The sequence below is a fragment of the Hemiscyllium ocellatum genome, chromosome 10 (assembly GCF_020745735.1).
Source record: "Hemiscyllium ocellatum isolate sHemOce1 chromosome 10, sHemOce1.pat.X.cur, whole genome shotgun sequence".
Classification (NCBI taxonomy): Eukaryota; Metazoa; Chordata; class Chondrichthyes; order Orectolobiformes; family Hemiscylliidae; genus Hemiscyllium; species Hemiscyllium ocellatum.
Window position 1 is genome coordinate 110,928,019 of NC_083410.1, and position 11,183 is coordinate 110,939,201.

Genomic DNA, 11,183 nt, shown 5'->3' on the forward strand with positions numbered 1-11,183 from the left:
TCACTCATTGTTTCTCTCTCTCTCTCCCTCTCTCTCCCACTCCCCTGTTTTCTCGGGAAAATGAGACAGCCCGGAGTTCTGTGAGCTCTGGATCTGGAGCCAACGTCCAATCACAACGTGCCTTGGGAAGTCCGCGCTCTGATTGGTCCGCCAGCCGATCAATTAAAGCAGACTGCCGGGCTCTCCGCGGGGATTGGCTGAGACGGAAGCATGGGGCGGTGGATCCGCAGAGGAGCAGTGAGTGAGTGAGTGACGGTCTCACCAGTTTCACACTGTCCAAAAAAACCCACTCAGGGTCTTCTGAGCAACTGCCCCCCCCTCCCCCTCGCCGACCCCTCACTAAATCCACGAGTATAACATGATGCTGAAAAAAAGGACTTTTTTTGTTCTTTGAAAGTGTTACAGCTTAGGTGTTTCTTTTAAAAAAAAGTATTTTAAACTTTGTCCAAAAAGTCATTTTTTGGGGGGAGACGCGAGGAGAGGGGAAACCCTACATTAAATACAATACCATACTTCAACAGACCCAGGGTCCCCTCTTCAAATTGCAAGGGTTAATTTCCCTTTTTTTTCTGACTATCTAATTGCCTCGCCCGTAAACAATCCTCTCCGGAACATTGAAACATCCAATTGTGGCTTCTTTTGACTTAGAAACAGAAAAATCTGAATAAGACACCATTTGTTTTAAAAACAAAAATTACAGAATCAAAATCTGATTCTTGCCAACGACACAGTTCCGACGGACACCCCTCACAGGGATCGGAAAATGATTCCAGATTCACGCTGGGCACCCACAGGTACATATATATTTATTTTTTTAAACCGCGTGTTTCAGGTAAGAAGCTAACTATTTTCTTGCTGCTCTTAAGGAGATTTAACTTTAATCGAGTGCGAGTAAAAGATCACGAAACGTTACATTTTAAACTGAAAATCTCACACGAACAGCGGTCAGTCTTACTCACTCTCCCCTCACCCCCCCCAATATTGGTAAATATCCAATTTTACAGGCCAAACGCAAACGAATTTGTTTAGCCAGACCTCATCTGGACACCGATTGGGTTTACAATCAGTAAACAAGTTATTAAGGTCAGAGCGGGTTCCGACCTAAAACATCGAGTCGGTAAAAAAATTAAAACAGTAATCATTGAAGGATATATCTATTAAAAAAGGCGAAGTAAAAGATTCTGTAATCAAGATTTTAACTTAAGGCATTTTCAAACTCCCATCTCAGTTACACACAATCTCCCAGATCAGTTCACAAACTTTTGACTGGATCATCACTTCTTTTTAATCGTCAAAATCGAACTGTGAATAGGAGAGAGGCTGCCTAGGGCTGTAAACGCGGAGTGCACATTGTTCAAAACACCACTCCATGTATACAATTGCAACCCCGGGAATAGGGGCCGGCCAAATAATCCACAACTGGAAAAAGGTGGAGGCTAGGAAACACGTTTTTAAAAAAATCTTTCTGATCTACTATAGTTTCTGAACACCGAGATTTTAGTTAAGATGTGTACAATATTTAATTTGTACAATCGCGTGATGTTTAGCCTTTAGTGTCCATTTGTAAAGTATCTTCAATATTTGGCAGATGGTCATGTTCTTATCAAATCTATCTCTGCCTAGTTGAACATGTTTCTATTGTATGTTTGTGTATGTGCGTTTACATCGTTAAAACAAAACTTGTTTTTATTAAGCTCTGTAGAATTGAAAACTTTCTTTATAAAAAAAAATCACGTTCTTTTCACAACAAAAAAGCAATTTAGAAAGATCGTTGGTGGAACTCAAAGCTGGAATATGAATCCAGGAAGAGAAAGTTTAGGAACGTCTTTGTGAATCTTCGGTGATAATAATCGTCACCAAATGCTGAATTGTTGTTTGGGATTTGAATTCCAACAGGGCCGGAGAGTTGAGCATTTTAAGGGTTTTGATCCCCCCTCTCTCATCTGTCGCCGGGATATTGCGTGTTGGTTGAGCTGTTGTATTAAAACACAGTTTGCTGTCTGCCTCCCCACACGGCCTGCGGCAATAGGGAGGGAGGGAGGAACCCCTGACTCCGAGCAATGGACAGTGCCGTCTTGGGGCAGATGTCCACTCGCCTCTCCTTCCCACCAACCCCGTGGTCTTTGATGTTCCACCATTGATTCCCTCCACCCTGGGGTCAATCCGCGGCTGTTGCTGACAGTCCGGAGAAGGGGTGGGATTGGGGGGAGGGGGGGTTGGAGTGAAGATGATCCAGGTCATTAGTTCAGGGATAATCGGGCCAGTGCTTAAACATTTCACTGTCGTTTTGTTGTTACATATATGACCAAACTTTGAGTTCATAAAGGAGCGCTCTATTTCCAGATCGGCGTCAAACACTGACCTAATTTTACACTCCATTTCTAGCTATCAAAAAGCTTGCTACAAAGTTAGATTCACCGTCAATACTCTTCTAAATCAGTTGACAATACACCAGGCTGTATTTTATTTTGGATGTGAGAGCGGTTTGCAACAGACCCCTCTCGTTACGTATCTTTTATGTTGCAAGTTGCTTTTTCGAGATGGGTGAGTGCTATCGATGTTTATTGATGGGGTCAGGGAGGGAGGGGGTGGCGGTGGGGGAGAGGCGAACTGCTTCTTTGAACAGGGGGCCGCCTTGTCCACTCCCGTGTCATCCCGAGATCGCCCCCAAAATACTTACAGGAACTGGGCAACTCAGACAGATTCACCGTGCAGAGGTGGAGAAAGGGGACATGGAAACTATTCCAACCGCTTCTGTTTGAGACAAATCAAAGCAGAAGGGGAGACAGAAAGGCTGCTGCGCTTTAACAGAGAGTTTAAAACAAAATCCAAATCATAGTTTGACCCGCTCTGCCTTTCCCAGGGCTGAGAGGCGCGATCGAGACTCAAGCCCCGGGTGTATTCATCCTCAGAAAGTTGTGAGTGTAATTAAGTGACATTGAGGCGCGGATGATATTTCTAATAGGTCGGTGAACACAGTGAGAAGTTTTGTTACTGAAATTTCCTGCTGCATTTCGAAATAAACATTTCCGGGCCAGGTACAAGCGAAAAGCCAGCGCAGGATAAACCAGGGAAGATTGTCCGAGTGAGATAGTTAATTCAGCACTGAGTAATCTCAATACAATGTCGCACACGCTGAACGTATTAAAAGTCACCACTGTCTCTACCCCGCAATATTTTACCTTGAAACACGCTAATGTTTTGCAAAACCCAACGCGCCTGTTGTGTCTCACTCTGATTTTTTTTAAAAGGTCCCTTTTAGAAAAGGTGTCATAGAGGTTCTCCCTCCCTCCCCCCAGATATTTTACCCTTCATCGTTAACTGTGAGTAACTTGCGAACACGCGAATGAAATTGTCCAGGATTTGCTAAGTGCCTCCGGAATGTTGAGTTTAAGCTTGAGCGAATGGCGCCAGAAGGACTTGAACCCGCGGTAAATTCTACTGAATGACCTGGTCAGGGAGGACTCACTCGGATTTACGCCAGTCTCGATGTGCCCCTCTCACTGGCGCCGTCTACAGGACATTGACATAGCAACAGCAAACCCCGACACGCATATATATATATATATATATATAAGTAAAACGGGGAGGGGTGGTGGGGGCAACTCATTGTTACACAGCGTCTTTCTCAATTTTATTTTAAAAATGCTTTACTGAATCTCCGGGGTTAAATCTGCTATTTACAGAATACCACGCGTCGCCAAGAACTTTTTAGTAATTAAAACATAAATGACCAAATTGTACACTCTGTTCCCGATTTGCAACTTAGGTCGGTACAGACTGAGTTGAAGCAGGAAGGGGGCGAACACGTTTATTTGCAGGGATGGGCAGAGTGTCCCTGTAACTGGTACCCGGCCCCTGCGGAAATTTCCCCGGCGCTCCTCTCCCTAGAATATGTACAAGATGTGCGGAGCCGTTTCAACGTAAAACATCAAAAGTTGAACACAAACGGCGCGACCACATCACCGATATGACAAAGAAAAGGATAGCCTGCACAATTCTTAAATGAAGACTATACAGTGAAGATCAGGCCGTGGCGTTTAGAAACTCGAACTGTACAAACGGCAGAATCTAAACAAAGCGATATCAGAGCAATCCTTTCCTCTTGCAACTTTAAACTCGCCTCCACGTCCGAACAGTATTACAATCCATTAACCGTTCTCAATGCAAATTTTAACGGATGCCCAAGTCCCTGAATTGGAAGTATGTATTAGGACCTTCAATCAGACATAAAGCTATCCTCCATCAATTATTGAAGAACTGTCATCATTACGTTTCAACAGTAACCATAAATATCGGGCCCTATAAAATAAGACCTTATCCGCAGGACCCCATCTTGTATGTTCTTTTAGCGAGCTTCCCCGCTTTCATGTTTTTGTACAGGTGTCACTGCCAGAGATTCATTGTAAACGGTGCTTTAAACTGTAATCTTTTAAATTAATTAATTGACGCATTTCTGAAGCATTGTAGATCAAAGATTAATTGGGAGTCTAAATTAAGCAATGTTTCCGTGATTGATGCTAATTTAAAAGTGCCAGAGTTTGGTTTTCTGAAAGAAAGCCGCACAGTAGTTTGCCAGCAAGTTCTCTTCAACTTTTGTCTTACAAATACTGTACTTGATGAATAACTCTCCATTTCCACTTCCTTGCCTCTCTTCCCTTACAGTAAGGATACGTGTAAAACCCGTTCCTGTTACTTCCACGCGCTCTCTTGTGTTTAATTTACTCTCTGTGTAAGAGATTGCAGGTAGTCAAGATTTCGTTTTTGTTTATTTTAAAATTCTTCCGAGTTAGATCATGTTTAGAAACAATATTGGCGCACTTTCCGATAGCCAAGTGTTGGGAAGTGCGATTATGAGATTTATTTCAGGGACTTGCCGATCTGTTTCAGGGGGATATTAGTTAAACTTGTCCAAAGCAGCTCGGTGGGGACAAGATGAAAAGAGTGAGTAACAATTTCCCCAGCAGACCCTGGACTCTCCCACACTTTTCTCCCGGTCTGTTCTCTTCACACACAGGCGGCTGTTCCCCTGCCTCACACTGGGATGTTTCCACCGAAGTTTGAACACTATACCCAAACCATATGCAACATTAGTAACTTATTTTACACGCTCTCCCTTCTGCAGCAATTGTCTTTTGGATGTGAATGTACTCGGGTATGGTATGTATTACAGTCAGGTAATTTAATCACGCAATCGCTTCACATTTGAGAAAAGCTCCCAGCGTCAGTTTTTCCAAATGAATTTGTCAGCGCGAAATCTTGTGCGAATGGGAGAAACTGTTTCAACTGTTTCATTGCTCGGAATTGTGCATTGGAATCGCAAAGATTTTTGTTTGGAATCCTGGGTATTCTCGAACAATAAATCTAAATCAGTCCCCAAAATATAAACTGTTGAGATGTTTTTGTTTAGTTCTTCTAACATCTAGGCGGAAAGAGAAACGAGAACCTTGGAATATGACTGAGCTGTTGAATGTTTAATAGATTCTGCCATCGTGTCTCTCCAAAGTGATGGTGATACTTAATGGCATCTTCAACTCCTGCAGGGTGAGTAGTAAAGAGACTTTGGAGAATTTATCCCGAGCTGTGAATTTGCACGGTCGATGTTTTCGAATGCATGCACATGCATTATTATATACTTCATCTTTTACGTGACTGGTTATTTCTATCATGTTAAAATAATTGGTTTCAGAATGTGCAAAATTAGAATTTTTCACTAATCAACAGTTGTACATATATATTTACATACTTAAGTACATTAATTTACACATTTGCGTGTTAAATATTGCTCTCAAATACATTAATTTCTTCATTACTCAATAAAATAATTAAAACTGTCACAAATTAATTGAATTCCAGCATTAAATGTTTTAAGTTAAAATATTCAAGTTAAGGTCAGCCAAATCATTTGTAAACATGGTTACATATTTACCAACATTTCTGCACTCAAACTTACTTGCATAAAACACATCGAATGCATGTCAAAAGGTAACAAGGTAGATAAACACAAACAATTAAAAGCTGAAAATGTGGACTTCGTTCCTTGAATTGTGCTGTCAATCAACCAACATATTATACAGCTGTCCCTGACATTTTTAAGTATAAAAACTGACAATGTTCAAAGTTTCAAAATGTCCTTTTCAACTTTAGAAGAAGAATTTAGGCTTTCATAAATGGTTGAAATATTTTATTTGGACTGGAGATCTGGACTATAAAGCAAGTGTTCAATAAAATACTAACAAGATGTTATGTTTAAAACAAGTTGGTAAATGACAAAATAAAATTACTGCCGATCCTGATCACCTTTACATTATACAGCATTAAAAATCTGTTCTCAAAACACACCTTGTATTCCTTTGTGTTGTCTTGTTTGCCAATTAAAATATAATTTCATGAATTATTAGATGATCATAAAAATAATGTCATTAAAATTCCAATATTTCAAAATTTTAAAAAACTTCTTAGAAACTTTGGATAGAATTTTTCTTTGTTTGTGGAAGGAAACATTAATCAATTAAACTTCCATCTTTCATTCCAGGAAACAAATTCATATGACTACAACCAAAGAAATAGATAGTCAAAAAATCTAATTTTAACTTCAACTTCTAACGTGTAAATATTAGTCTCTGATTGGTATGATAAAGTTAGGAATAAAGGTATTCATTATGGTAAAATTTCCTGCAGTACAACTTATGTGACAATAAAATAAATTATATCATCAAACGTGAAATTTTGCAGACGCTGATACAAATGTATATTAAGTACATTCTCACTATCTGTAAGATATGGTATTTCGAAGGAAAAATTTAAAAACATTAAACATTATGATCAAGGATAGGAACAGAAATTTGAGATGTTTATTGTTTAAAGTCATTGCATTTTTCATACTATTCATAATAATGAGTTGCAAGATATAAAATGAAAGCTACGGTATAATTTAGGAGACACCGATGATGCAATAAGAGTGAAGCTAAAGTCATTTATGAGTGTTATCTGAAACCCAGGATTGAACAATGCCTCCATTTTCCATCAATGTTACTATTTATAATTCATGCTGTACATTTAATTAATATAACTAATGATGTAAATATTACTATTTTCAGTCAAGGTCCTACATCTGGAGGGGGCACAAAGAAAGCAAGTTGCACGCAGCTGTCAGTAGCAATTTTCTTGTTAGTGTTTAGCTGTTCTGACACTGGTTGATGCAAATATTTCTCCGTTGTCCGTAACAGTGAGAGAAGGAAGCTCGGCAGAAGTTGCACTGAAATTGGAATGCTGTTTTGAAGTATCAAGTTCTGCAAAGAGCTCAGTGAATTTCTACAGTAAAGTAGCAGCTGAAAGTCAGTCACAATAGTATGATATTTATGGAAGAACATCAAAGGCATTTATAATGTAATTATTGCAGGTTTACGGTGAGATAATCTACAACTGATTACATAAGATCCTGACATTCATTATATGTACTGTAACATGGTCATTTGTCACATACATATATTACAATAGAAACATTAAATGAGCCCAATAGAAATCATGATTTATATTATACATTCTGTTATCCTTTTTAGAGGCAGAGGATTATAAAACCTACCATCTACTGTTGAATGGCAATGGCAAAAACAATGGATAAAATATTTTAATTGGTCAAGACTGTTTCAGAAGTCTAACGTAGTCAAAATAAAAAGAAAACACACTGGACGATTAATATGTGGAGTAATGTAGCACAGGAATGAGTCCAACACAGTAAGACCTGGGCAGTATTCAGGCTTGGGCTGATAAGTGATCAGTAACAGTGCACCACACAATTGTTTGGTCAATGACCATCTCCAACATGAGAGAATCTAATCATCTCCCCTTCACAGTCAATGGCATTATCACTGCTGCATAACCCATTAATGACATCCTATGGATCAAACAGCAACTTAACCGAACCTGCTCGTTAAATGCTATGATTACAAGAAGGGGGGAGATAATGCATTCTGCTAAAGTCACTGCTCTCATTTCAATCTCACCAAGGGAGCTGATGGAATTCAAATTCAGTTAATAAATCTGGAAGTGATGGTGAAATTGTAGCAAAAATCCATCTGATTCACTGGTAACCTTTAGGGAAAGGAAATCTACAATTCTTACCTGGCCTGGTCAGGCCTCCATGTGACTCCATACCTACAACAAGTGGTTGACTAACTGCGCTCTGAACTGTCCAGAAAGCCACTCAGATCAAAGGTAATTAGGACTGGGCAACAAGTGCTGGACTTGCCAGTGATGTCCATGTCCAATGAAAGAATAAAAGAAAACAAAAAGGTGTAGGTTAGAGGCACAAGGGGTCAGGAGTCAACCTCTCCACTTGCTTGGATGGGGAAAATCCTATAACACTCAAAATGGTCAGCACCATCCTGGATAAAGCAGCCGATTTACCACCTTAAACTGCCTCCACCACTCTAAGATGCACTGCAGCAAGTCACCATGCATCCTTACACTGTACATTGGAAACTGATTACCACTACAATCTAGAAGAACAAGGATAGCAAGGTTCCATCCAGGCCACCCATCATCCTGACTTGGAAATATATCATTGTTCCTTCATTGTTGCTAGGTCAAAATCCTGGACCTGCCTCTGTAACAGCATTGTGGGTCAACCTACAACACATGGACTGCATTAGTTCTAGGTAGCAGCTCACCACAACTTTCTCAAAGGCAGCTAGGGGGCAGGCAACAAATGCTGACCCTGCTAGGGGCTAGAAGCTGGATTTAAGATGAAATTGAATATTGCTGTTGAGAGTGGTCTTCACCTGAGATGGGGATGATGGGGAAATTGAATTGAAGACTAGCATTTTGAATTTGTGGTGAAGTTAAAGATAATAGTTACTATCTTTCCAGTATTGGTCAAAACTTCAGGTCAAACAGACCCTGGGCAAGTTGCACACCATTACAAGTACAGTTGATGGATTCAGGGAGGTGAAAGTGAGGAGCAGATGGTGCTGTTCAATGCATCTCGTATGTTCAGGGAGAATCATCAACTCAGGGGCCTATCAGTTCCAGTATTCCACTACCAGTATCAGGATTCTAGTTATACTACCACCACCTTGGGCCTGCAAGGGAACAAGCAAACCAAATGCAACATTGAATGTGAAATTGCTGCTATACCACTATGTCATTGGACTCCATTGCACAATATCCAGCCCAGAAACCTATAACATTCTAACAGGACTAGACAGGATGTAGGTTTGCTCGCTGAGCTGGAAGGTTCATTTCCAGACATTTCGTCACCCTACTAGGTAACATCTTCAGTGGGCCTCCAGGCAAAGCACTGCTGATAATTCCTGCTTTCTATTTAAATGTTTGGGTTAGTGACGTAATTTCCTGTGGAGATGTCATTTCCGGTGGCGGAGTCATTTCCTGTTCTTGTTCACCAACCCAAAGAAACCCAAACATGTAAATAGAAACCAGGAATTACCAGCAGTGTTTCGCCTGGAGGCCCACTGAGGTTACCCAGTAGGGTGATGAAACATTTAGAAATAAACTTTTCAGCTCAGTGAGCAAACCTACATCCAGAACCTCAACCTGAGCTACAACTCTTCTCAAAACCCACTAGGACTAGGCAGGTTTGATGCAGGAAGGATGTTCCTGAGGGCAGGGGAGCACAGAATCAGGGATCGTTGTTTAAAGATAGGGGACAACCTCTTTAAATCTGAGGTCAGAATTTTCTTCACCCAGAGAGAGGTGAACCTACGGAATTCACTACCACAGAAAATGATTGAGGACTAAACATTGTGTTTTCATGAAGGAGGTAGATGTAGCCCTTGTCGTTAAAGGGATCAAGGGATAGGGAAGAAGGGATTGAGGGCACTCAGATCAATGATCAGCCATCATGTTGAATGGCAGAGCATCAGGTTTCAAATGACCTACTCCTGCTTTCACCCTCTACGTTCCTATCTTTCATTTGTCCACCTCACAAAATCCATGAAGCAGTGAAGAGACGTCCTACCATCCAAAGCCAATAGGCACTTTTATTCTCATGATTAATTGCCACTTTCTGTGGGAGCCATTGATGTGGTGAAACACCATGTTTTCTTTCCCAAAAGATTTATTTGCTACTTATCTTGATTGTAGGTGAAAGCTGCTGTTAAGAACAGTAAACAGCATTTACTTAATGTCTACACTCTTCAATTATATGGTCTGTATTTTGGAAAAAAAGGAGCAGCTGTTTGACTTCAATGGATTTTCCTTATTTTCCTGTGAAAACAACCTCCGCACTGACAAAGCAAAGTAATAGGTTAAAAGGCAAATTCCAAAGTTACAAAAATACAAGAACAAAGCACAAGAATTTCATCAATGTTAAGAGAATCTAGATATAAATTGTTGTTTTGAACTTAAGCTATTAAAATGCTGCTGTTAATTACTATTGTATGTACAAATGGATAAATCCCTTCCCTCTTTTTGAGAAAATAATTATAGCATCAATGTACATTGCCAGATGCAACAATAAAAGCCCATAGGGCAAATGAATTAGCATCATATTACAACAATAATGGGAAAAATGTGCATTTGTATAGCCCTTTTCACTATCCCAGGATGTCCCAAAGTCTCTGAGGCAATTTCTAAATTGTAGAGACTGTTGCACTGAATTAAATACATCACAGACAGACCATTGTAATGAGTGGAAGAATATCGCCCGTAAACTGGGCTGCAGTGATAACATTTTATTGACTGAATGCTACATGAAGTGTGACCTGTATTTACTATCAGTAGCTATGAATTCACATAAATGATAAGAGCAATCATTTCACTGAAAAGGTAGAGTGCATTTGCAGTGCTGGGTTTTCCTCCTTGGGAAGGCGGTATTGGTCTCGGAGGGAGTAAATATACCAGGTTGATACCTGACCTCCAGTTCAACTACAAGGAGAGGTTTCCTAAACTAGGGTTGTATTCCTCACAGAATGAAGGATTTGATTAAAGTTGTCAAAAAAGTATTTCCGCTGGCTGGGGGAAGTCTCGGCTGAAGGGACAAACGGTGAGGTCCCGCCTGCTAAAGGGTGCGTTCCTGAGGTACACGCATTCAGTGATTGTCACAAACACTGGGACATTGTCCATTGGCATTACGTGTGCAGAGTCTAGATTAGAGTGGTGCTGGAAAAGCACAGCATGTCAGGCAGCATCCGAGGAGCAGGAAAATCACTCCAGGAAGTAAG

At 40.4% G+C, this 11,183-nt stretch overlaps 1 long non-coding RNA gene across 1 annotated transcript; it reads left to right on the forward strand.

The window, feature by feature from the left end:
* Positions 1–241: 241 nt before the first annotated feature.
* Positions 242–9,244, forward strand: LOC132819541 (uncharacterized). The gene is made up of 3 exons (XR_009645098.1): positions 242–794; positions 5,411–5,544; positions 7,101–9,244. It is a non-coding gene; the product is annotated as an uncharacterized LOC132819541 (long non-coding RNA).
* Positions 9,245–11,183: the final 1,939 nt, after the last annotated feature.